This window comes from Sylvia atricapilla, chromosome 1 (genome assembly GCF_009819655.1).
Source record: "Sylvia atricapilla isolate bSylAtr1 chromosome 1, bSylAtr1.pri, whole genome shotgun sequence".
Classification (NCBI taxonomy): Eukaryota; Metazoa; Chordata; class Aves; order Passeriformes; family Sylviidae; genus Sylvia; species Sylvia atricapilla.
This window is the reverse complement of record NC_089140.1, coordinates 112,361,310-112,387,107: the sequence shown is the minus strand read 5'-3', so window position 1 is coordinate 112,387,107 and position 25,798 is coordinate 112,361,310. Positions and strand designations below refer to the sequence as shown.

Sequence of the window (25,798 nt, the reverse complement as noted above, 5' to 3'; positions counted from 1 at the left end):
AGTTGCTGTTTTTGAGAATGCTTTGTGTTTGTTGTTTCTCAGTCTTGATTAGCAAGAAGTTTCCACAAATAAGACTTCACTCCTTGCTTCTTTATCTATTCTTGGAAGTAATTTGATGTAACTTTTGGGCTTGACTGTCATCTTGCTAATTGCTGACAACATTGCAGAAAAATTGGCTTGTATTAAAAGTTGCAGCATTTTGTGAAAACAAACAAGATAGAACAAACATTAAATCACCACCTGTCAGCTCTGTGAGGTAAAATGTCTGTCTCCTTCTCCTTATTTGTGGTGTAGGAGACTTATTTGTCAATGAGAGATAACCATCAACGAACAGCCCAATTTTTACTGTAGAGTAACCTGCAGAAGGTCTTTCTTCTGTAGACTAAACCTGGAGCAGGCAAGTGGAGGAGTTTTCAGTTTGTAAATCCTGAGGCTACATTCCCTCCATGAAGCAGCCATAGCAGAAAGGATTCCTTCCAGACACCAGAATTTTGCTCATCAGAAGGGTGAATTTGTTTAGTGGAAATGTTGAACGTATTGAAGATCCACAGTGGACTCAGTGAAGCATTGGATTTAACCTCTGATTTTGCTGAGCTGAATAAATGTAATTTATTTTAAACTGTTCCTACAAAATAGTACTGCTAATGAGAGTCTTAATTCACTGGCTTACCTGGCTATTATATTTGTTGTTATTATTATTATTATTATGCTAATACATAATCTCCTTATGAAGTAAAGTGGCTGTGGGGAGGAGGCACAGTGAAAGTTGTACAGTTTTTAAGGAGAATTTCCACATCTGTAACTCCAGTGTTCTTACTGCAGGGTTGTTCTTACTGCACAGTTGGGTTCTGCACTGGGAGCTCTCCTGGGTGTCTTAGGGCAGGACCTGAAGATTGAGGTGCTGCTTTCCTTTCTGGAATTTAACCATGGCTTCACTGCTCAGTCCCTGGGAGGCTGTGCCAGAGTTTCTGTTTTAGCCTCTGCCCATGGGAAGGGGAGGATGGTGGTTGGAGGTGGGAAAGGTATCCTTAGTCTCAATCAGTTTCCCATTAGGCTCATGAGAAACTCAAGTCACTGAGAAGATTCTTTTCCCCCAATACTTTCAGGATCAGGCACTGGGGATTGCACTAATGTTTCCCGAAGAGGGGAGAAAGGAAGTTATCTACTGCAATGGATCTTTATAGTATTTTCCCCCTGAGAGTTTACTGATAGCTGGCTTAGATGAAGGTGCATTTTCTTGAAATTTATAGTATCAAAATCTGACAAGAATAGGGCACTTCAGTTCCATTCCTTCTTTTTTGTTTTTTTGGCACTGAATTTATTACTTTTCCCCCACTTGTTTCCATCAGGCACTGGAGAGAGAATGCAACTCCCACTGCTGTAGATCTTCACATTTATCTCTAGAATTCATGCAGAGCTCAATAGACCATTGACAAATTACAGTGCTGTTTCTGAACAGTTTTTTATATACTATATGGAATCTTTCTAATGGATATAAGGTGAAAAGCATATTCAAACCCTAACCTATTCTTTAATAGATGTAAAACTGTATGATGTAATTGGACCTTTTTTTTTTTAATCCCTGTATTTGGCACTGGAAGTTAAGAGACCATACCTTTGGGATCTAATTATGTAAGCACACAAAATTTTTGTGGAAAGATTGTGCTGTAGTGAAATCATGCAAGAACTTGAAATGACTACTAAAGTGATTATGGTCAGTTGGATAAAAGTATATTTTGTGCCAGCTTCAGAAATGCAATAAGCTAGTGAACTTTTAAACTCCTGATATTTCTTTAAGTCCTTTACTTTATAGCTGGGAACTGCTGTACTTTTATTCTTTTAACTGAATGATGGGATTATTTCAATTTTTGTATATATAAAAAAGCATTAAAGAAAAGTGACATATTAATAACTCAGAGACAGCAATTTCATTTCCCAGAGTCTACTTTGGGCCCTCATGGGCTCATACATCTTAATTTCAAAGTAGTTTCTTCAGGATTGAACAATGGAGCTTAAATGTGACTTCAGCATTAAAAAATGCTTCTGATTTTGCAATTCCTTACATATGTAAGAACAGTTTTCTATGCATCTGTCTCCTTTTTTTAAGCCTCATAGTTGAACTGATTGAATACACTGATTTTTGTGGCTGGTACCATGAAAATAAATTCTTTGTTAGAATGTCATATTTGCTTAAAAATATTGATATTTCTCTGAACAAGATACAAGCTAAAGGATGAGCATAATTTCTTTATCAAGTAAGGATCTAATGGCATTAATTTAAAACAAAATAGTGTTAAAATCTCCATAATGTCATAATGAAAGGAAATAAGAATTTATCAGTCAAAGTCTTGCTAGAATATTCATCCTACATGATATAGGGGAGGCTCACATATACTTTTCCATGTTGGAAAAGTCAAAAATGGGTACTCTTTTTTATTTGTGAATCTACTTATTATGAGTTAGAATTTTTATATTGGTCATCAAATTTTCTTCAGAAATATTGATATCTATTTGAAGACTACCTTGAGACTCCAGATCATAGAAAATCTCATTCCAGGTTAATGGTGTGGCTTTTTATCATTAATTTTAAAGTCAGAAGACTTCATCCATTTGCCATATTGATTTGCTAATGAGAACATTTCTTTGCTCTGTTGTGTATGCTACTTGTTTGGTACATTGACAGAGCTCAGGACCTGGGGAGATCTGGACGTAGTAGCTACTCTCAACAGGGTTCTTTCTAATTTATTATGCCTGAATTTCCATGTCTGAGTCAGTCTGAAAGATGCAATTTTACTGAAGAATGACTTTTTCTTAGCTTTCTTGGCTTTCTAATAAGGAGAAAGAGAAGTTAGAGAAATATGTAGCCATTTGCAGAACATCAATTGTGCAATTAGGAAAACAGAGCTTCTGTGACTAGCTTCATCCTCAAATTAATGTCCACTTAGCAGAAATCAATTTTAGACTTTTGACTTTCAAACCTGGTAATGTCTATAAATTTAGAAAATTTTATTTAATATAAGATAGAAGCTCTTGTCTCTTCATCTCTTCACCTCTAAGAAAGCCCTCTGTGATGCTTTTTGATACCCTTTATTGTCAAGGTGATGCCTTGGCTGAAATGCCTGTATAAGAAGGGTGGAGATCTTTGAGACAGTGAGTTATGGACAATAAGACTTTTGGTGGAAAGGATTGGTGCAAACATCTGCTTGCACAAGTTGAGCTGATATTTCTATGTGTTTTCTGAAGAAAAATCTTTTAACCCAAATTAAAAAAAAAAATTAACCCAAATTCACTTGCAAACCTTTATGTTCTTTTGAATATATTTGACTTTTTTGAATGGTTTGTAAAATAGTTGCAGATTATCAACATTCATGGAAAGAAATATTTATAAGCATGAAGTACTATGATTTCTCTGATGTCTGATTGTAATTTCTCACTGTATGGGAGAAACAAAGACACTTTATTTTGCCATATTCTGATTTCCAGATATTTTACATAGAAAGAGAGAGAGAAATGCATTTGAAGCTTGAAGTTCATGATCTCAAAGGAGACTGGGTAAACTCACTGTGATCACACCTATGCATCTCTGTGTTAAAATTTGAAACAAAGATTCAGGTAAAGATTAAAACTTGAGTCAAAGATCAGTGTTTGTCTCACCTTGAAGAGTTCCCTCCAGGTCTTTAGCACAGCACTGAGACCTGCAATACCTGCTCCTGAGCAGTAGCCCTGTGTTAACAGCCTCCCTACCCAGGCACTCTGCCTTATATTCCCTCTCCCACTCCTAAAGCTGAAGAACACCCTGGGGATAAGGATATGGTTCACAAGCCATATAGTACACAACAGTAATTCTTTATAATTCTTTGTAGAGAATTCACCCTGCCATGCTCTTGATCCCATTAAAATCTCACCTTCCCCTTAGTCTGCTCTTCCAAGAGAAAAGAAGATAATTTCCCACATTATTGAATATTAGACTGAAACTAAGGCAAAAAACCGTTTGATAAAAATGTCAGGAAACAACATTCTTCATAGCACATCAAGTGTCAAAAGTCTCTCTTGGATAGCCACAGTGTTTTTCCTTCTCATAATGCTCATATTTTCTGGGCATATAACCATTGCCAGCCACCTCCTTCTTTATCTCTTCCTGGGTATATATTCCCTGTGTATTCTATTGCTTTTCCCAAGTGAGGTCTGCCATAAAAAGAGCAATTGCTCCAAGTTCCTGAAAAATAAAACTTGCTCAGATTTACTTCTCCCATTTTGAGGACATCCCTCTGACTGTGTGTGAATTAGTCACTGTTGCATGGTTTTTGTGCTACCTTGATGCACTTTTTCTACAGCCCTCTCTCATCTGAAGCATCTCTGCTGTAAATAGTTTAAGGAGCTGATACAGCAGAACTGGAAAGTATTTCTGAAATAATCTAGTGCCCATTTATCATGGCTGACCTTCCCAGGATGGGACAGCAATGTCCGCTGTCGCTTTTGCATTCTTTCAGATCCAAAACATTTTAATAATTCTGTAGTCAGCAGACTTCTAAAACATCAAAGTGTACAAACACATTTTAAAAAATGCCCAAACAAACCTTTGGATAGGGTGGCAGTAACAGAGGGGTCAGGGAATTATGGAAATACAGATGTCTCAGAAGAGTCTTGTAAAATTATGGAAGAAGTAATTTTTTTAACTCTGAATACTGGGAGAAAATGCACTGAAATTTTAGAAAGATGACGCCTCTATCCCCTCCTTAAAATTTATTCAAAGTATACTCTTTAATTGAAAGTTCTTATTCTAGCGCAAGATATTTCAAATTCCATACTGTTTTACTTGCTCCTGCTCATCCATAATCTTTCCCGAGTAATGAACCATCTTTCTCATCTGCCACAAATAGAGTATATGGGCAATTGGGCAAAGCTGAAGTGGCCTCAATAGCTTCAAAAAGGGTCATTTTTCTTTCATGCTGACAATCAATACTTTAGCTACATTGTTGCCTTGTGATTTTTTTTTAGCTGTTTTATTACCCTGCATGCATACTTTTCTTTTCTCTCATTTTTATTCATGCAGCTCTGCATCTTCGTGAGTAGTTATGTCAACAAGTTGTGGATTCCAGATAATGGGTTTTGGCATCCTAAATTTTTTTTATTTCTTCTAAACATATTCAAAATGTAAAGCATGTAAACGACTAAGATCACTCCCTTGAGATTCTATGCATTATTTTTTAAATGTACTTTCCACTGTCTGTGAGGCTTCTAGGTCTTCTTTATTAACAGAAGGTGGTGATTTAGTTGTGAGTTCTTTCTCTACCATAGAAAGGGCAGTTTGAGTTTCTCATACTGATGGACAAAAGTAGATGATGTTACCTGAAATGGAACTGAAATGAGTCCCTTCCTGAATTCCTGGTAGCATGATCACAGTACATGTATCATATGAAGCAGGCCAAGTGTCCTGCTACTTTTTTTTCTTTTAATTAAAGCAGATGGCATCTTTCTCATAGTTGAAACTAAAATGAAAGCAAAATGTTTGTTGAAGCAGTTTAGATTAGGCCATTTGATGCTAGGAGATGTTTTATGGGTTTTACGTATATAAGTAAGTGCAGAATAAAGAACATGGAATCAAGAGAGATGAACACCTTTTACAGAGTTGCCTGGAGAACTATTTAACTCCATTTTTTTAAAACTTTTTGCATTTTTTCTATTGATATGAAACTTCATGGGAAGCAAATCACCCCAGGCATACAACAGTTGCATTATTTGACTGTGAGAGTCAAAAAGCCTTCTCCAAACATACTGCTAGCTTTTTCTCAACAATTAGTTTCTCCACAGGAAAAAGATTCAATCTTCCACCTGAATTTGCATCTTTCATGAGACAAGTTATAGTATCCATGCAAAAATTTTTTTTTGTATGAATCTGGTAACTTCTTGCTGGAAAATATGAGTATTTCCCTGTGATTTACAGACCATAATTTCATCCTGTAGCAGTAGGGCTAGAGCTAAGTAATGGTTGCTTTCCACATTGCATTCTGCACTTTTCAAAAACTCCCATTCATATTAATGATGCTGTCCTGTGACTTGATTTTACACCACTTTAATTTAAAAACTTCAGTACAGATCAAGATGTATTGCCATTACCAGGAAAAACGCACAAAATTATACCTGAATGAATTATATAATCCATTCATATGGAGCAATGAATTATTTGGGTATATGTAAGGATAAACATATGTACAAACGTGGATGAATGTATGTATATGTTGATTAGGTCATTAAGCCAAGCCAGGTCAATTTTATTATGTCAGATAAATTATCTAAAGAACTGTTAAAATAATAATTTAATTTATGTTTTCTCTAAAATAAATTTTCATTTTTTAAATAAAAGAAATCTGAAATGCATCTACTTATGATTTTTTTTAGTTTCTCAACCCCTTCATCTTCTTCCTTGATTTTTCTGCACCAAAACATAAAATGGAAACAAGGAATTAAGGAATAACAAAGGAACTAATACATCCCCAAGCATTTTCCCCTTAGGAAAAAACCTGGGTCATTTTTAGTTATGCTTTTTCCTTTATTTTTCCTTTAATTTATTTTTTTCTAGGACTCATACCAAGTGTAAAATTTTATAGGAAATTTTCATTGTCGTATCAGGAGAGTTGTCTAGTTCTGGTTTGAAAACAGCCAAACCAGGAATAAATTTGAAGATCATCATAGCTGTACAAAATCCTTGCTTGGACACGGGCCATACATCTGCTCTGCTGGAGTAGGGTTGTTTTGTTTTGCTTACAAATTTACCTGCCTAATTGCTTGTGTTGAAATAACACTTATTCAGTGCAGTGGTATTTGACAGGATTCATAGTTCTTCCCACTTGCTTTTATCAGGGTGAGTGCTGGCTTTGGATGTGAAGTAGCTTAGGAAGTAAGTTCTGTGTCTTTCAAACCTGTATTTTTTCACATGCAGATAAAATATGAAGTACCTAATATGGATACAGTTCTGTTAGGTGCTTGAGTTGGAGAAGGCTTTGGGGAAACTTAACTGCAGCTTCTCAATACTTAAATGGGGTTTAAAAGAAGATGAAGACAATTTACTGGGATCTACAGCAAGTGGAAAAGAGGATATTTTAAACTAAAGGAGTATAGATTCAGACTAGACACTAGGAAGATTTTTTTTTTTTTTTTACTATGGGGATGCCCAGAGTGTGGATGCCCTATTCCTGAAAACATTCAAGGTCAGGTTGAATGATTTTTAACCACCTGATCTAGCTCAATATGTCCCTGGGGGTTTGGGCTAGATGACCTTTAAAGGACCCTTCCCACCCAAAGCATTTTATGATTCTAAGAAGTGATTCAAAACACACCTGTGTAACTTATCTGACTGTCACAGCAGTTCATGGGTTAATCTTTGACTATTTATGATCCAGTAATACAGGTAGGTGTGATAATGCACTTTTCTCTTTTTCATGTAATTCAGGTCAGATACGAGTAGTTGTTATCCTTCACACTGGACAGTTCTCATGTCCGCCAGTTTTCACACTCAGGAGGTGTGCTGTGATCCTTGTGATCCCTGTGGTCTGTCTGGCATCTCACCAACAGCTGACATCAAACACTGACAGGGCTGCTGTTAGCAGTGACCCTACAGTGTCTGGTAGTGGTGGTTTGATTATCTTACAGAGTTTCTCCTCTACAAAGGCTTTTAAAAGTGATAAGTCCTGTTAAACTGCAACTTCTTTGACACATCACAAACATGTAAGCTGCCAAGTGATCCTGTATAATTTTTCCATAAAACCTGGCAATCAAGTCAATGTTATCAGAGGAAGCACACACCTGTAGTGAATTTTTTTCCATCATATATTTTTTTAACTTTGAAAAAGGAGGTGAAATTTTGTTTTGTAAGTATTTCTGAACAGAATGATATTATATTCATCCAATATACTGGCAATTTTATCATATGATTTTTTTCTTTTCTCACCAGACTCAAGGCCAGCACACTTTCTGCACCAAGCAGTTCTTATACACGAGAGTAAAATATAAATCTCATTTGATGTCTGTTGCTAATCTGATTATTGTCTAAAACAAGCCTCACCCAGCCATTACCAGTCTTGCAAGTAAGTTGTCTCAGTCTAGGTCAGCAACAGGCAGACTTTTGACAGGTGCTCACACCAAGAATCCCCCACATGCTGCACCAAGCATTAGGTGATTGTTCTCAGTGTCTGTGATCCTGCTGCCTTATCAACGTGGAGACTTTTGGGTTGTTTAAATAAGAACTACCAGTGCCTTTGGCTTCTGGATATGCCCTAATGAAATAAAAATAAATGCTCTCAGGAAAAGCCTTTCCTTCTATTCCTATTTCTGTCAAGGCCAACAGGCCAGAGGATTGAAATAGAAAGAACACTTTACTTTGTATGCTACTGCAGAGCTCTTCATCTGACAGCTTGGTGATGTGGTGTTAGTATTTCTAATTCCTGTCACTAAGTAAATTTCAGAGTTGAAAGAGTTAGTTCGATTTGCTAGTCAGGATAATATACACAGATTGTTCGACATTGGTTATACGTGCATATCACAGGTGTTCTGGTGTGAAGATTCCTGTGAAGAATATAACCACACCATAGTTACAGCCTTGAAATTTGAATGTCTTTTTCACTGCAACTCTATTGTCACACAAGTATAAGATAGGGAGAGAATAAATGATATGTACATGTTTAGGCATCAAAAGCTTGAACAAAGCAGAAATTTCCTCTATATTCCATGCCTATTTCATAATGCTTGGATAATTAAAAATGCAAGTAGTTTAACAAGTACTCTAGGCAAAGGCTGTTTTAAAAGATCAGGGAATTATTGTGTTGTACTTACAGATAGTTTGCAAGTACACAGATGCCCAAAAATATATAAGCTACTCATTCAGAAATGCACAGTGGACACTACATAGTTAGTTTTCTTTTTTTTTTTAGAGACAGGCCTGAATTTAGAAGACTGCCTAAAGAAGCTGTTACATTTTTTATAACTACAAAAAAATTAGGCATTTTTTCAAAGTTCTTATACATATGATACTCATTTTCTATTTTTCAAATATAAGTAATTTTTTTTTTTGCATAAAAGAAGTGCCTATGTACTTCTGATATTAACTGCTTTTTCTTTATTTCAGTTGCTAATTAACAAAACCCCACATAAACCAAAACAACCAAACTCACCAACACATAAGGAAGGAAAATGAAACTATCACTTAGGCTGGTAGCACCCGGTCACCCTGACCTTGCAGCTCTGTTCACAGTAGTTATCATTTATGACTGGATAAAGTGTCTAAGAATTAGAGTTGTCAAAAGCACTTATGAGTTACCTCTCTATTTTCTCCTTGCTGTGGAAATGCTGTGGAAGGGCAAGTACTGACTACTTAAAATTTAATGTAGAACTGACTGTCTGACTATGAAATATAAATGTGATAAAAGTCTTTGTGGAGCTTTGTTTTTCTATTGACATCATCCCTTCTGTACAACCACACTTTATGTTTCAGGGGTCTCAGTTTTGCTTTGTGAATCTGGTTAGAGATGATACAAAGCAGGGTTCACACTCTTTAACCTGACAGGTCTTTTGAATTGTTTCTAATCTTGCATTAATAGACACTTTATTAAGTACAGAAAAGGACACAGTTATGTTTTAAAAAATACCAAGTCTATTTTCGAAGACAAAATTTATCAGGAGTGCTATGCACAAGAAATGTCAGGAAAGGTTTAGAGTACAGCTTGGGTTATATGTGTGGTAAATTCCTCAAGATAAAAAAAACCCTAAAAAACACAATGTAAAAGCTTTTGTTCTGCAAACACTAAATATTTGTTTATTGCTAGCAAATATTAACTGATTACTCTTGAGTAAGCTAGGAAGGCTTCTTTTTATATTTTATTTAGTCTAGGTTTGCTTCTTTGTGTTTTATTGGGTGGGGGGTACATTAATTTGTTTGGAGATTTTTATGAGCTTTTTTAAAGCTTTGGGGACTTCTTGGACTTTATAATCTTAGCCTCAAGATTCATTTCTTAAAATCTCAACACAACATTGTCTTATCCCTACCTTCAAAAACTTCAATGACCAGGGACCTCTTTCTGACCCATATGGCAACCAATTTCCCATCAAGCCCATCTGGATTTCTGATTTTTGTGAAGGAGTTTTATATTTCATATTTCCCTTGTATGTTAGATCCTTCTTCTCAGACTCTTATGAGCTGTGAAACTATACTATCTCATGCTTTTAAGTTTTAAAAAAAATAAATATTCTCTTGAAAGTAAGAGTCAGTTGGCCTGTTCAAGAATATTCCAGTGAGACTGCTCTCAGCTCTTGCTGTTTGAATGGTAATGAAAGTGAAAGAATGGTATCTCATGGATGGAGCCAACTTCAGATTTCTTGAGTTGATTTAATAAAGACCTGTTTGTCCTGCAAAAAATAGAAGGCATTGCAAAAGCTGATATACTGATGGAAACTGATAGCTAGTCAATGAAAATAACCTATAATTTAAAAACAAAATTATATTTCGATTTCACCCCCTCAAAAAAAAAAAATCTGACCCTGCCTGAATATCTTACAACATTTAATTTTTAAAATGTTTTTTTTTTTTTTTTTTTTTTTGCATTAGGGGATCAAAATGTTTAATAGGAAGCTTTATTTTATGGGATTCAGAGTAGGCTCTTCATTTATCTAAATGATTGTTTCCTTAAATTGCAAACTCACTTCTGACAATGGAATGATTTAATTTAAAATTAATACGGAAAATCTTTTTTTCATTGTATCTCATGTCCTGGCTTGCAAAGGGAGTGTTTTGTATGCTAAGTTAGCAGCCAAAATAATAAAAAGCTCCTTTGGAGTCCAGCTAACAAAGATGACAGAAGGCAAAGGGATGGAGGTGGAAGGCTGAATCTGGTGTCTCACCATAGTAAGGATGGCATAAGCAGGGTAGGCAACTTCTCTTTCACTTTCTAAGAAATAACACACATTATGGCTTTCAAAATTTGTATGTTCTGCAGTGCCATCTGTTGGGAATAACCACCTGTTTTATGCAAAAGGGATTAACCAGTACTTAAATACTTTGGAGGCAGCACCATCTTTTACATAAAATTTTCTTTTTCTTTACTAGAAGTATGCTTTTAATAAAAAATAGTTTAATGTGGCAGTAAAGGTTTTCAGCTACACACGTATATTGTAAAAGCTTTCTAGCTAACAAGTAATTATAGACATGGGGGTATGTAGGTAATTTATGTATCAGGAATCTTTATACAGAATTCATGAATTCTGATAACTGAGCTGCTGCTGTTCCCTAGTTCCTCAAAAAGCTGTTTGATACAGATTCCCCCCCTCTACTACTGTCTCATGACACTACTTGGAGAGATGCATTCAGCTCTGGGATCCCTGACACAAGAAGGACCTAGATTTGGGGCAAGGCCAGAGGAGGGCCATGAACATGATCACAGACATGGAGCACTTCAGCTATGAGGGAAGGCTTAGAGAGCTGAGGTGATTCCGTCTGGAGAAGAGAAGCCCTTGGGGAGACCTTATGGAACCTTCTCGTACCTAAAGGGTCTACGAAAGGGCTGGAGAGGGCTTCTGACTTGCACATGGTAGTGGTAGAACGAGAGGGAATGTCCAAACTGAAAGAGGGTTACATTAAATATTAGGAAGAAATTCTGTAATGTTAGGGTGATGAGGCACTGGACATGTTGAAGAGGGAAGTTGTGGATACCTCATCCCTGGAGGTGTTCAAGGCTGGGTTGGATGGGTACTCTCTGAGCAACCTGGTCTATTGGAAAATGTCCCTGTCTGTGGCAGAGGGATTGGAACTAAATGATCTTTAACATCCCTACCAACTCAAACCATTCTATAACTCTACAATTTAAAGTGATGTCAATTCTTTGAACTAAGAGCCCTTAGATCTGACAAAACATAGAATGACTTAGGCAAGAAACAAATGCAAAAAATCCCTTAGTATTCACTTTCAAAAGTGATCTCAAAGCTTCTTTCAACATGCCATTGAAGTAGGCCAAAGACACATATGACTGCAAATAAAATATCAAATGCTCACTTGGGATAACTGAATAATATAAAGGCCAGTATTTTCTGAGAGAGACCATAGTAAAAAAAAAATGTAGACAGTCCAGAGATATATGTTTTGGGATGCATAACCTTCTAGGATAATCAGAGACAGATTTTAAATGCAGAGAGTTCTTTGCACAGGTTGGCCAAAAGTTCAAGTGTTGAACTTTTAGGTCATGCATTAAAAATGTCACTTTGCTTAATCACTTTTGTGTCAAAAGTGAGTGCCTGCTCAAGTCAGTAAAAATGGTGATGTTCTTGTTTTATAGCATATATTTGAATAATTTAAGAAGGGAAATATGTGTTGTTATTTTTTATTATTATTATTTTAATCTCAAAATATCTAGAAGAAAAGCAGTAACCATAACAATATTTTTATGACTGGTAAAGCGTGTTTGGAGAATTTATATAGAAACAACATTGTATTTGAACTCTCTTAAATTTAAACAATTTCCTGAAATTATCAGGGTTACTAGTTTCATGGAAGATTGGAGCAACCTCAAAGTTAGTTTTCTATTTTCTCTTTTCCCCTAAAAATTGAATTTCCATGCTGCACTAGTGATTGAGAACTGTGCTGTGTTTATGGCTTATCAGAGTTCACTCTGCCCGTGTTTGAGAAGCATCTCTTGAGATTTGCCCTTCCAGTAGCAGCCACGTAAGAACAGAAAACACCAATCTTGTGAAAAATGCAGAAAGCCAATGAAGAAGCAAAAGATACATCCCATTAATAATATGGGCCGTTTCTTCATTAATGATTCATCTGAACTCTTTTCCTAGTTCTGCAGCCTGCTAATATCTAAAAATTTATTCACCATATTGATGTTCAGGAACTGAGGATGAATTTGAATTCCATTCCTTTTGATTAACTCCAACTTTACAGGAACACAGTGAAGGACATTTTAAAATCACAGTATGATCCTGTTACATCTTTTACTCTTTTTTTAGGATTTAGAAAAAAAAAAGTATAAATTTCTAATTTTATTTGACTTAATACTAAATATTCTCCTTCAAACCAAAGATTAGCTGAAATGCTAGAAAGGAGATCTTTATTCAAACTGTGTCCATGAACTGTCAGATAAGGAAGTTTAATAGTTGCTGTTTAACCCAAAATAGTTGATATAAAACTGACAATCCTTTTTTCTAAATAGTATTTAGGGAATAAAGTAATGATTGGCACGCTTCAAAGGCATTTTGGGCATATGAACAACCCAGAAGCCCTGCAGTTTTTACATATCTATTTCTTTATTTCATTATTTTCATTAGTTTTAATCCCAACTGCCATTACAGGCAGACTAAAAAGAATTCCAGCGTCTCAGTTTCCTGCTCTATTTTGTATGCAGCTAAGTTCAGAGGTGAGGATGAATTAATTTGCTGTGATGAGCAGCAGGTGCTCTGTGTGGGTGTCCCTACTTGAAAGACGCATGATGAGACTCTATATCATGTTCTTAATATTTTCCTGATTAGGATGGACCTGTTTTATATGTGATGTTTCTGAAAAATAACATTTCAAAGTCACTTACTTGTACAGATGGTGCCACAGTACCATATGTATAGCTGCATTTAAGCACCTGTGAAAGGCAGAGATATAATGAAATGAAGAAGCAAAATTTCTGGCAGACAACATGATTTCACTACCAGAATGTAGAATTTCTGTCAGGTGCAGCTGTTTCTTTTTTTTTTTTCTGTTCTTTTCATCTACCAATTGTTCTCTATCTTAAGACACAATAAATACAAATACATTGCATATGAAGAAACCTCACATTTGCTTTCCCCTTTTCCTAGCATTTATTTATGATGAGAAGATGAGAACAACAATTTCTGATTCTTGTCAACAAATCTGAAGTTTAACAGGATATGAGAAATCCCATCAGCTGTCCTAAACAAACAAGAGGATTAGAGCACTCTAAGCTTTTAATTCATCATTAGTATCTAAGGATTGTTCTGCAATTAGCATTTTAATTCACAATGGATACATTAAAAAATCCCTAATTATTCTCTCTGCCCTCTTTAAGCAGATAATATATAATTTATATTATGTAACATAATTATAATATTTATAATATAGTATTTATATATATAATATATAATATTTATTTTAAACACTTTAATCTTGTTTTCCTCATTTCCAATGTGTACATATAAATAGAAATCAAAACAAGGCTAAATTCTTATTTATAAATTGGTAAGTTTCAAGTTTTTAGGAAAGAACTTTTTCCTTTATAAGACTTACTTTAGCTCTTAGTGTAGTCACATTTTGCTTGGTTGATTATTTTGTCCTAATAAAGCTGAGTAAATTTCTGTTTCTGTCCTCATACTGTCCTGAGTAAGTAATGACTAAGAATGAAACAACCTCATTTAATGGTCAGCAAGGGATTGCACAACAGTGCACATCCTCAGGGTGTGTTGGCTATGATAATATGTCCCTGAACATCCTCATTCCCTTTGCATCCTCATTCCCTTATCATTCTCAGCACGTGCCCCTTATGACAGTGGTCTATATGCAAGGTCAGCTGGAGGTGAATGAGCTTGAGGCCAGCAAAAAGCAGGACTGGGAGACCTGTCTTGGGTGATAGAATCACAGAATCATAGAATATCCTAAGCTGAAAGAGACCCACAGGGATCATGGAAGCCCAGCTCCTGGCCCTCCACAGGTTAGCCACAGAAACTTCAGATGAATATTGTTGGTCCCTTGGCCACCTGAGCTCTGAATAGAAAAACACTCAATAATACATGGGTTTCCCCCACTTCTCCAAGTTTGTTTCCAATGTGAGGGGATGGGCAAGGTTTGGAATAATCCTGTAGCTAAAAGGATTGCAAAGAATTGTATATAAATATTTCTAGCATACATTATCAAGAGAACATTTTAATAAAAGACCTCTTCTACATCTTGTAACTTGTACATCTTTGAAAATACTTGGGGCAAGTACTCTACTTCAAGCATTTGCTTCTGACAGGACTACCTCTACCTTTACAACAAGAAAACTGTCCCTCTGAATACTGCATCATGAATATGGTGTTATTTTACCATGGAAGAGTTACTTGAATTTATATATGAGTTTTTTCCTGAAGAATGAGAAGAGATCTCAGTCAAGAAAACATCACTTGTTGTATCCAAAGTACACATGAATCCTGTTAAAAAATTCCAAAATGTTTGTTACTTTAACATGGAATGAATATTGACAGAGAAGTAAAACAGGGGTAATGAAACTGTGTAGTAGCATGCAGTGGTGGAGGTGAGAGTGGAAAGTAACCTGGAGCTGGTGTTAAATCTGCATTTTTTCCATTTTCCCAGGATACATAAAGAAGCCCAAAAATTTTTGTAGTAGAGGCAGGAACATTGCAACTGGAGTTTTGCATAAGTTCAACTGAAAAGTGGAAAAATGATGCAGTTTGGATACACAAAAGAGCAGGACAGCATCATTGGAAAATGCTAATCTGAATGACAGGGTTTTGGTCAGATAGAATTACTTGAAAATTAGAAATGCAAATATCTAGGGTTTTAGAAGCGGTTCAAATATGGTTGTAAGTATAAAATTAAGTAAGGCAGAGGAAAATTGGAAGCATGGGTTTCAGGGTAGGAAGAAAATAGGGTGACTGATTTTAAATACACAGAGAAATAACACATCACCAGACAAATGGATGTCTGTTTGCACTGCTTTGGTGAAAACATGCCTAAGGTATTCTGTGATCTCTTTATCCTGGAAAATGACAAATGATAAATGTTGCTACTAAAAATGATTAAGCCTCTGTGAGGAATATGTTCATTGGAAAAGAAAATATTAAAGACCTTACACATAAATAGAGGGGGAAATCTCAGCTGTGTGGCTGATAACTCAGAGTCAATTCTTACTCTTAATTTTCTGGACGTGATCCATGAACAGGCTGCAACAGTTTCAGAGATTGCCCATCCATGTTGTCCAGCATTCTTCCTTGCTACAGACCTCCTCTCCCCTTTTTTCCACCCAGTGCTGTGCCTTGCTGTCTCTACAGCAGTGCTGTGTCCTGTGTGGGGTGAGCCAGGATCTGCAGGTTTTGAGATGCCTGTCCTGAGACAGTGTTTTGCAGTGCTGTGTTGGATGACTCCCGCTCTTCAAAACATTGTTGTCTCATAACTGGGAGGTTTCTCACAGCTCAAGTTTACTCAAAACATTCTAAACAAGAAATAGAGATAAAAAATGGGAAATACTAGTATGTCACTGAGTAAAGCCCTGGTGTTCTTCTAAGCTGACCAGTGACTACAATCCAGCTTCCTTCCCTCTAAAAAGATGTGGTAAAATGGGTGACAAGAACAGGCAGCAGCAGCCATAGCTCTGAGTATGGAATGACAGCAGAGAAATGAATAAAGAGAATATGAGGCTTTCACTTACAGAAAAGAGACAGATGAGGAGATTTATAATAGATGTTAAAGAAACTTTGCAGCCTGACCATTCAGGAGACTCTCTGGCAGCCACACTCCCAATGCCAGAGCCTTCCACTGCTGGGATCCTCTTCACAGCACCTCCAGTGAGCCGAGAGGTGCCTGGCTTGGGTTCCCACACTCCACTCACATGCACCCAGACCAGGTTTCTTTACAGTTTCTTGGTTATCCGATGGCAAAATCACAGATGCCTCATTCCATAAAGACATTTATTCTTAGTGCAGTAACACAGAATTCGAGCTGATGCCTTCTAGGGAAGCCCCTTGGCTTTTATCCCATCACAGTCCAAATGTGAGTGAGTTCCACAAGTCTTGCTCTTCGTCCTGAGTCCTCTACTCTGCTGTGTCTCTCAGTAACCATCCACCTGGTTGTCACCACTTGTCTTTGTGCCCTTTGTTAACCAAATGGTTGGCAGTTCTTGACCCCACCCACAGCTCAATCTACATGCTCAAACTGAGCACCAAATTTTGTCACAGCACAGAGATCTCTTAAAGTACTGTGGAGAAAGTCATTGAGTGAGGAGTTCACTTTCTTTTCATAAAAGAGTGAAGGGACATAAAATAAAAGAGGTTATACCTATCTATCACTTGGTTTGGATTTCAGTCTGAGTGGACTCTGAGAGTTTTCACTGCATGGGAATAAAACTTGGAATATCTTTCTTCAGTGAGTCAAAGATAATAATAACAATAATAACAATAACAATAATAACAACAATAATAACAAACATACAAAATGGAACAAGACAAGCCTATGAAGGAAAACTCTCTGGAGTGTTTTTAAATAAAACATCCTTTTATCTTGGGAAATCTCTGATCTTCCTTGAGGCTGGGCAAGACCTAGGAAAAACCAATATTTTGTGATTCTTTGTTCTTCAACTGTTTTCTAGACACTTATTGGTCTCAGAAACAAAATGTAACATTGCAAGAACTCCTGGCCTGCCCAATAAGGTCATTCTCACAGGCTTAAGGCCAAGGTCTGGTAGAGTTTTTTCAAGGTTATGATGCATCCTCAGCTTTCATTAATTAGGAAACAGAGATAAATGCATAGTTTTACTGATACCATGCAGCCACATTAAATTTTTTCTTGAGTTTTTAAGGTGATATAATAACTCTCTCTTACTTTTCTCAAACTGCTGTTAGCTGATCACATAGTATACTTTGTTTTGGAGATGCCTGTATCCAATATGGGGTGAGTATATACTCCACTGCATTAAATTTGTAAAAGGTTTTGGGATTCTTTGAGATGAAATGAGCTATATAAATGCAAGCTGGTATTATGTTTGCAAAATCTGTGTGACTGAGAAGATCAATCTTCCAGAAAAATGTTAGCAGATACAACCAGTTTATTATTTCTGAAGGCCGAGAATAAGAAAGTGGTAAAAATAAAATCAGCAGGCTGGGTAAAAGTGATTTGTTTTGGTTTCATTTCCTTCAAAAAAAAACCAATAGATTGTAGAAAATATCAGGTAACACTTTAGACATGACTTTTTGTAGTTCATATAGCCTTTCATCCTTATTTATCTCAGCCTCTGTCTTTCCTACATGAAAAAATATGGTAACTTTTAATCCACATAGATATGAGACAGTCAAATATGAGTAAATATGTGAGTAAATAAAAGCATTATGTTCAAGTTACTTTTGTAGAAATTTCTCCAAGTGCTAATGTGTTATAAATTGGTTTTATGCATAGGATAGTCCCTTCCTACATATTTCACAAAGACACGTTTTAGACATTTAGCATGACAGACTCTTTATCAGAGTATTGGATACTGAAATTCAAAGAGGGCTAAGTGATAAAGCCAGACTCAAGAAGACTACAAACAACAAAACAGCAGGAAGAGACAAGGTCCTATCTTACAATTTCTGAGTTGCCAAGTCCATAATTTCTCTTAGCACTGGATATCTACCCAGTTTCTTTAGAGAAAGAAATAAAAGTGCCTTCACTTGAGGCACTCATGCAACTGGCAGTAGCTGGCAGGTTCAGTAGCTGCTTGTCTGCAGCAGATCCTTACGCCTTTCTGTCACTGCCATCCTGGACACTTTAGAGAGAAAAACTGGTTGTGCCTCATTTGTCTCTGAGTGAATGTGATCTGTGAAAAGCCATGTTTAATCTGTCTGGTCAAAGACTTGAGAAAATGTGACAGATGTAAGCTGAGAAAAAAATGCAAGCAGTTCACTGTCATATTCAAAGGTGCTCTGTCTCTATTGTCTCCACTTCAGAAGAAACAAAAATTAGGGCCTGATGTTTTCTATCACGAGTAGTGATATTCAAAGTGATGTACTGTATAGGCACAATTGTTGCAGTTTATAGGCACCCGACATGCTATAAAGCTATGCCTGAGCTCAAAAGAGGAAATGCAATGAATGATATATGTGGGCCAGCAACCTGCAGGGCACTGGATCACTTGCAACATAGTTAATAGTTTATTCTGTCTTTTTTTAACTTGCAAAGTTGAAAGAGCTTTCATTTTAACAGTCATCAATGACACAGATATTAAAATATATTTGCAAGGAAAACTGAAACCAGCTCACTGTTCCCCTACCAGTTGTTTGTAAAAAGTCCCTGTTTCGGAAAGAATTTCAAATGTAAGTTCAAAGATTGTTTTTGCTTCATAGAAAGCACAGCCGTCCTTTTAAACTCTTTTCCATGAGATGTTTGACAACAATTAATCTTCAGGACAAAAGACCTTCATTCAACTGAGTAACAGCAAAAGTAGGCTCTTACTTTGTAAATTCCTCCACACTAAATTGCATGGAAATGTTAATTGTTTATTAAGAAACTGTAGGCCAAAAACCAATTTCTCAGAGTGGCTGGTGGAAAGAAACAAATACCGCAAAAACAGCTTCTGTGGAAATTGGGATAGTCTGAAAACAACTAAAAAACTGAATAAAACCACATAATATTCTCAAAGAAGTCATGCAAGGTTTAATTACCTGAAATGTGATGTACCAGAAGTCTTTATTGATTTCAGATAAAGCTTTTGGTGCTTGACACTCTGCAAATCAACTACTTGGTAGAAATTTTCCATTAACATCCTACTGCATACAAATTACAGTTTTTGCAAGGCTTCAATTATGTGGAATTTTTTTTTAAAGCTCATAAAGAAAAAAGAAAAAGCCCTTAGATATTACATTTTTCAAATTATCTACTTTCAGCTTGCTGATAGATTTCCTTATTAGGTAGGCTCAGTGAAGAAAAACAGATTGTTTTGTTTCACTCGGATCCACAAGCCAGAAAGGATGCTCCCCTCAAAGGATTTGGCAAAGGGAGCTTAAGATCCTGGTTCCAAAACTTAAAAGTCTCAAATAGGCCTGAAAGGGTAGGCCATTGGTGCTTATCTTTGAAACATCTTACTGCACATTTTGAATACTTTTTAGACTGTCTGGTGTTTTCCAGCTAAGCCAAGACCCAGCAGGTAAAAATGCCTCTTCATGTTTTCCATTTCTCTGTCAAAGCAGCCACCAGCTGAAAAACTTTTCCACTGATGTTAAGGGGAGCAAACAAGAAGGTGACCCTCAAATGTCCCTGGCTCAGGTGTGGTAGAAATCATCAGGATACATTTTGCTTTTCAGGAGAAGAACCTAAGCTATCATCTTGTGGAAGAGTTTTTGGTGAAACAACTCTGATTTCATTTTTTTCTTGTGGTTCTGTGTGCAAGATCCCCAAACCTGTTTTTGTGATTGAGAACTCTTGATGATCAGGAGATAATAAAAATAGGAAAGCTCAAAGCAATTTATGCATTTTTGTTATGCTCTTTTGTTGCTGTTGTCAACTCCAGGACCCCATCCTAAAGTTATCTAAACTGTCAGAGTCTTGGTTCTCTATTCTCTTGCTTTAGTAGAATCAGTAGATTTTGCCTTTTTTTCTTCTATTATACTTGCATGGAAACTTGAAATGCAAAGTGAAGGCTTTTCAAATCATGTTTGCCAGTGGGTATTTACTTTGTCATCTAGACTATTTCTAGCACTTTGTGATTAATACCTGAACAATGTTTACCCTTTGTGCTCAGTTTGAATATGTCAGTCCCATGGTTATTCCTTCAGGCTTTAGCTTAAGACATTAAAATCTTAGTCAATTTAATTTTTTTCTTTTTTTTTTTTCCTTTAATTTCTTTTTTGTTTTGTTTTTTAAGAAGGAAAACATAGCAGGATTGTATATCTCTTTTCGCTTTTTATTCTTTTTTCGTTTTAGGAGGAAAATACATTCGGTTTTATATTAAAAAAAAAAAAAAGTAAGTAAAAAGCAGTAACACAGTTTTAAAAATGGGGATCTGAAAATTGACACAAGTGCAGCTCAAACCTAGAACTGCAAAATATCAGTTGGATGTCTGAATTACATTTTTACCCTAAGAATTTATCCCAAATTTCATCTATACCTTAACTTTGCTTTTTTTTTTTTTTTTTTTTTTTTTTTTTTTTTTTTTTTTTTTTTTTTTTCATCCATGAACTTGCATATTTATACTGGAATGGAAGAAAATTGAACCTCATCTATGACTTAAAATACACCTTTTTTTGTCCAACATTGACCATAAACCATTGTTGTACTTCAGCATACATCAATCACTGGCCATCCCGTTGTTTGACAGGAATGCTTTTCACCTTGTAGAGCTAAGGTGATGTAAACAGTTTGCTGCCACTCGAAAGTGTGGTCCTTTTGGCTATTCCTCTGTCCTTGCCTGGACTTTCCCATTCTTTATTTTTGTTTAAGACTGGCACTCATTTTCCTGCCACTGACTCCCTCTGCCCCATGAAGTTCTTGGTCTAACCCTGCAGAAATCTTTTACTGTTCAGTGGAGGCTTGACCTTGTGCTGGACAAAAAGTATACATACAGATATATATATACATATATATATATACATATATATATATATATATCACTGAAGGGTGCTTGAGGAGTCTGTTTTCTGTAGTAACTCTTTAAATTTTACTTTGTAAGAACCTCAGTGAAAAATTCCTTTCACAGCTGTGGTTCCGCATAACACTGGAGGGAATGGGGCAGGCAGAACCCACACAGGTAACACCAAACTCCTACCTACACTCTGGGTGCTGTGGACAAATGATGTGCTTACCACTGAGAGGCTTTAAATGTCCTCTAAACCCTATTGTCACCTATTGTCAAAAGGTTTGGTTTGTTTTTTAAATTTCAACCAGCACAAGGCAACTTTGCATTAGCCTGCTGCTTTGGATGGAATTAATTTTCACTAAGAAATATACATTAAAAAAAACCCCCGAGAAATATTATTGTCAAAATATCAGGTAAGGACAGCTTCTCTTAGCTTTGAGAAATATTAATTCTGTTAGAACTGAATGCATTTCAATGAAGGTCAATGTTTGAGCACTTTTAGAGCCACAAATATAAGACTTTTTCTGTTTCCTTCATCACAACTGGCTCTACATCTCAAGGTGTCATTACATAATAGAGGTAAACAACATTGCTTTTTACAAGTTGGCTGTACTTGCTAAAATAAAGTAGGATGTTGTGGTCATGACAGTATAAGGATATAACAGAACTTACTCAGGTGGGTAATATCTTTTATTTTACCTAGTGATGCAGCTGGAAAAAAATATAAGCTTTCATTTATGTGATGCCTTTATGAGGTCACAAATAAGAAGGAGGAGGAAGTTGCATGCAACGAATTTAAATTCTTGAGATGGAAGTAGAATATAAAGAGCAGTAGACTGGCAAAATTCATATTTCAATCTATACTACTCTGTAAAGAGATTATAAAATAATGAGATATATATTGTAGTGGCTCAAGGAGGCAGCTCTTTACTCATGTGAGTGAGCACTTAATGCATGTTGCTCATAAAATGCCTACAGATTTCATGCAGGTAAAGGAATAATATTTTAATGTTTAAGCATTTCGAAGAAGTTATTCAGTTATTCTGATTGCAAATGTTTTTCCTATAAGCTTGGAAGAATAGTGAGACTTATTTACAGCAAATATAAGCTGAAAATATTGACAGATTTATGAGAGATGTATTTGATTTACTGAATTAAAAGATCTGTATTGAAGTTCAGTTCTCAGAAAATTGCATTTTACTAAACCTCAAAAACTATGACTATTAAACTTCCTCTGTTTCACCTGATAACCTTTAGGCTGTGATTTTAGGAAAAGAGTACCACACACAAAGCTCAGTCTAATGGTACTTTCAAGTTAGATAATTTCAAGAAAATAAACCAATTTTCTTCCTTTGATTACAAGTTTGATCCAGTATAGGAACCCTTTCCTCCTTCTAGTCATCAGTCTCCAAAAAGATTAAAATCCTTGTATAAGGAGTCAGATGTGGTGTTTCCAAAGTCTGAAGGCTGAAAATCTGTGTTGGCAGGCAGTAGTACTCTGTGGGATGGGAAATAAACCAGAGCACATGATGCTGCAGGTAGACACTGATAAACCTAAATGGTAAATAGTTTTTTGTTTATTTGACTGTGGGGGTTACTTTCTCAGTGTATTAAAAAGATAAAAATTTTTATCAAAGGAAAATAACTGCTATCTATTTGCTGCAGGAGTATTTCTACTCCCAGGCTCCTGCACTTGTGTAAAAGTACACTGTCTTGTCAGGAAGATCTCATCTCTTAAACTAGCAAATTAAAAGTGTTCACAGCAGGGATTTCAGGATCCATTTTCTGTCTACTTTTCTGATCTTATTCCCAGCAAGGCTTGTTTTTCCACTCCTATGCTGCAAAGACTGGTTATCAAATGAAATCAGCTTCATATCCTGAAGCAGTCCCTGCAAATACAAGGTCACACTTCAGGTGGTGTCTGCAAAGTAATTTGATTTACTGTTCTTGCACTGTTGTGGGGAAGTATGTGGAAATTCTCTCTGATGCATATGCTTATGTGAAACAATTATATTTATTTTTAACCCCAGAAAAGTGCAGTTTTTTCACTGTCAGTGTGATACATGTAAATCTGTACAGTCCTTATATTTGGTAAAAGCTCTAATCAGTTACTGTCCACAAAAGTACATGAAATGTCCACCCATGCAGATTTAGTAGAATCCATCAAGTAATGATTTTCTTGAGCTCAGTCACACATTAAAACAAATAAAAGAAAAAGATAAAAGGCCTATAAAGATGATAATACCCTTTTAGCTCCCATACTGACTCCTTTTATAAGCAGACATACTTCTCCACCTTCATCCACCATGTCTGACTTCCGCACCGCAAATTTGTCTGCAGCTGACAAATTCAAATTAAGACTTAACAAAAAATTAGAGGGATACTCTCCCTCAATCATAAACAAGATAATTTTTTTTCTGTTTGCTTTTAACTACCTAGGAAGTTAAGGGGAAATAATCAAAAATTTTAACACTTCTACCTGCTTTTTGTCAGAAAGAAGAAGAGAATTCAGGTGTATACAAGTATTTCATCCTTTATTTTTATTTTTTAAATCAGCCTGAGAGAGCATACCTGTGAAAAATAAATAATAAATAAATATAAATATGCACACATATATATATATGTAATAATGTCTTCTAATACTTCAGTCCTCATATTTTCAAGTTTTTCCATTAGTAAAATTGGTTGTTACATCATTGAAAAGATACTATTGCAAATATTCCTTTGAATATTTGAGAACTTTTTGATTCAACTACTTCACACAGTTCCTTATGATAGCAGAAGTAGATACCTATTGAAAAAAAGAGACTGCTTGTACTGAAATCAATCTTCCTTTAAGTCAGAAGTCATGCTCTGTCCAGGGCAGACATCACATGAAATAAAAAGTGAAAAAGGCAAAATTGTATTAGGAGAAAATAAATGATTTGTCTCATTCAATTAAAATTTAGAATAACAAATTGCCAGAAACTAGAATCAATTTTCACGTGATCTACAAACAGTTGGATTGGTCTGACCTTCAGATAAGATTAATTTGCAACTAATAATTCACTGTGTTTTAAGTCTCATTGCATTTACTGCTTTCATAAATCTTCCGTACTTTTTTTTCCACTCTTCTCTGCTCAGTTGCTGCTGTTTAAGTGCTCTGAGAATAAAGAGTCTTGGGATGGTGCCAGATGGTCTGGGCTAATTCCAAAACAGAGGAATGACTCTTCAGCTATCCCTATTCCTCACTCATTATGGGCTAAACAGGAAAGAAGTGCTTGGACTTTGTTTTGCTTTGTTTATATGTTGGTGTTTGGGGTTTTTTGTTTGTTTGTTTTGTTTTTGTTTTGTTTTGTTTTGTTTTGTTTTGTTGTATTTTTGGTGCATTGTGGCCTGTTTGGGGTTTTTTTTTAAGATTTTCAAAGAGGTGTAAAAAAAAAAAAAGCTTTTCATCCCAGTCTATCAGCCTATGCAAAACTGGCCAGCTGCCAGATCAGGTGCAATTAAGACATCCAGAAACAAGAGGTGGATTGTAAAGTAACATGTTGACACACCCCATGTCTGTTTTACAGATTTGAGAATTGAAACTGGTGATGGCTGGCAGAATGTTATACATGCTGAGAGAGTAAATGGTTTAATCTTTGCTTTACAGTATTTCTGCTAATTCTTCCCAAAGTACTGCATAATAGCCTACCTCAATTTGGCTTAGTTCTCCCTTTGTCAGCGATTTCATCGCTTTAGAGAGCTGGTGCATTTTGGGGTTCAGCTTTAATTTTGGTTGTTATCAGGGATTTTCTTCCTGTATAAAAAACCAGTGAGTTAAAAAATAATATTAAAGATATCTTGGAAAAAGAAATGCAAAAGTTCAGGGTTTTTTTTTCATTTCATTGGAATTTTTGAAGATACTGCTTGCCTGTATAAATCTTGCAACATATATAAGGACATATAACAAGAACCCTGTAAGAACTAATCATGAAGTGTTGCAAATAATAATACTGAGTTTTAGATGCTATGAATTCTTCTGTGAATTCAATACTACTTTAACACAGTCAGAAACTACACTGCCTGTGTAAGCATCTATAAACACTTGTGTTAACTTCTGCAAGCACCCCTGGTGATAATTGGACATGGCAATAGGAAAGCAGGTGTAAGAAATGTAAAACAACACAGTCTGACTGGGTCCCAGGATCTTTGGTCTTCCACCTCTGCTATGTGTGTCTTCATAAATGCTGATGGAAAGGAAGGTTCTTACGGACCCAGAGAGCAAATAATTTTGAGAACACAGCATCTCTTTTCTGCACTGCAAGGCTCTCACATTGAAGATGTGTCAGATTAACGAAAGACCAAGCCGTCCTGCTTGTGATGTGCCCCTTCACTGCTTTGAGTCATGCCATCTGCAGCTTTTGTAACAATATTTGATGTAATTTTTATGTTTTTTTGGCAGAAGATTTCCTATTATGTCATTGATAGTTCTGCTGTCATCCTCTGGAGCATTGCATGCCTTTTGA

At 35.9% G+C, this 25,798-nt stretch overlaps 1 long non-coding RNA gene across 1 annotated transcript; it reads right to left on the bottom strand.

The window, feature by feature from the left end:
- Positions 1-22,430: 22,430 nt before the first annotated feature.
- Positions 22,431-25,099, bottom strand: LOC136369846 (uncharacterized). The gene is made up of 2 exons (XR_010745077.1): positions 24,985-25,099; positions 22,431-22,806 (listed from the first exon to the last, which is right to left on the bottom strand). It is a non-coding gene; the product is annotated as an uncharacterized lncRNA (long non-coding RNA).
- Positions 25,100-25,798: the final 699 nt, after the last annotated feature.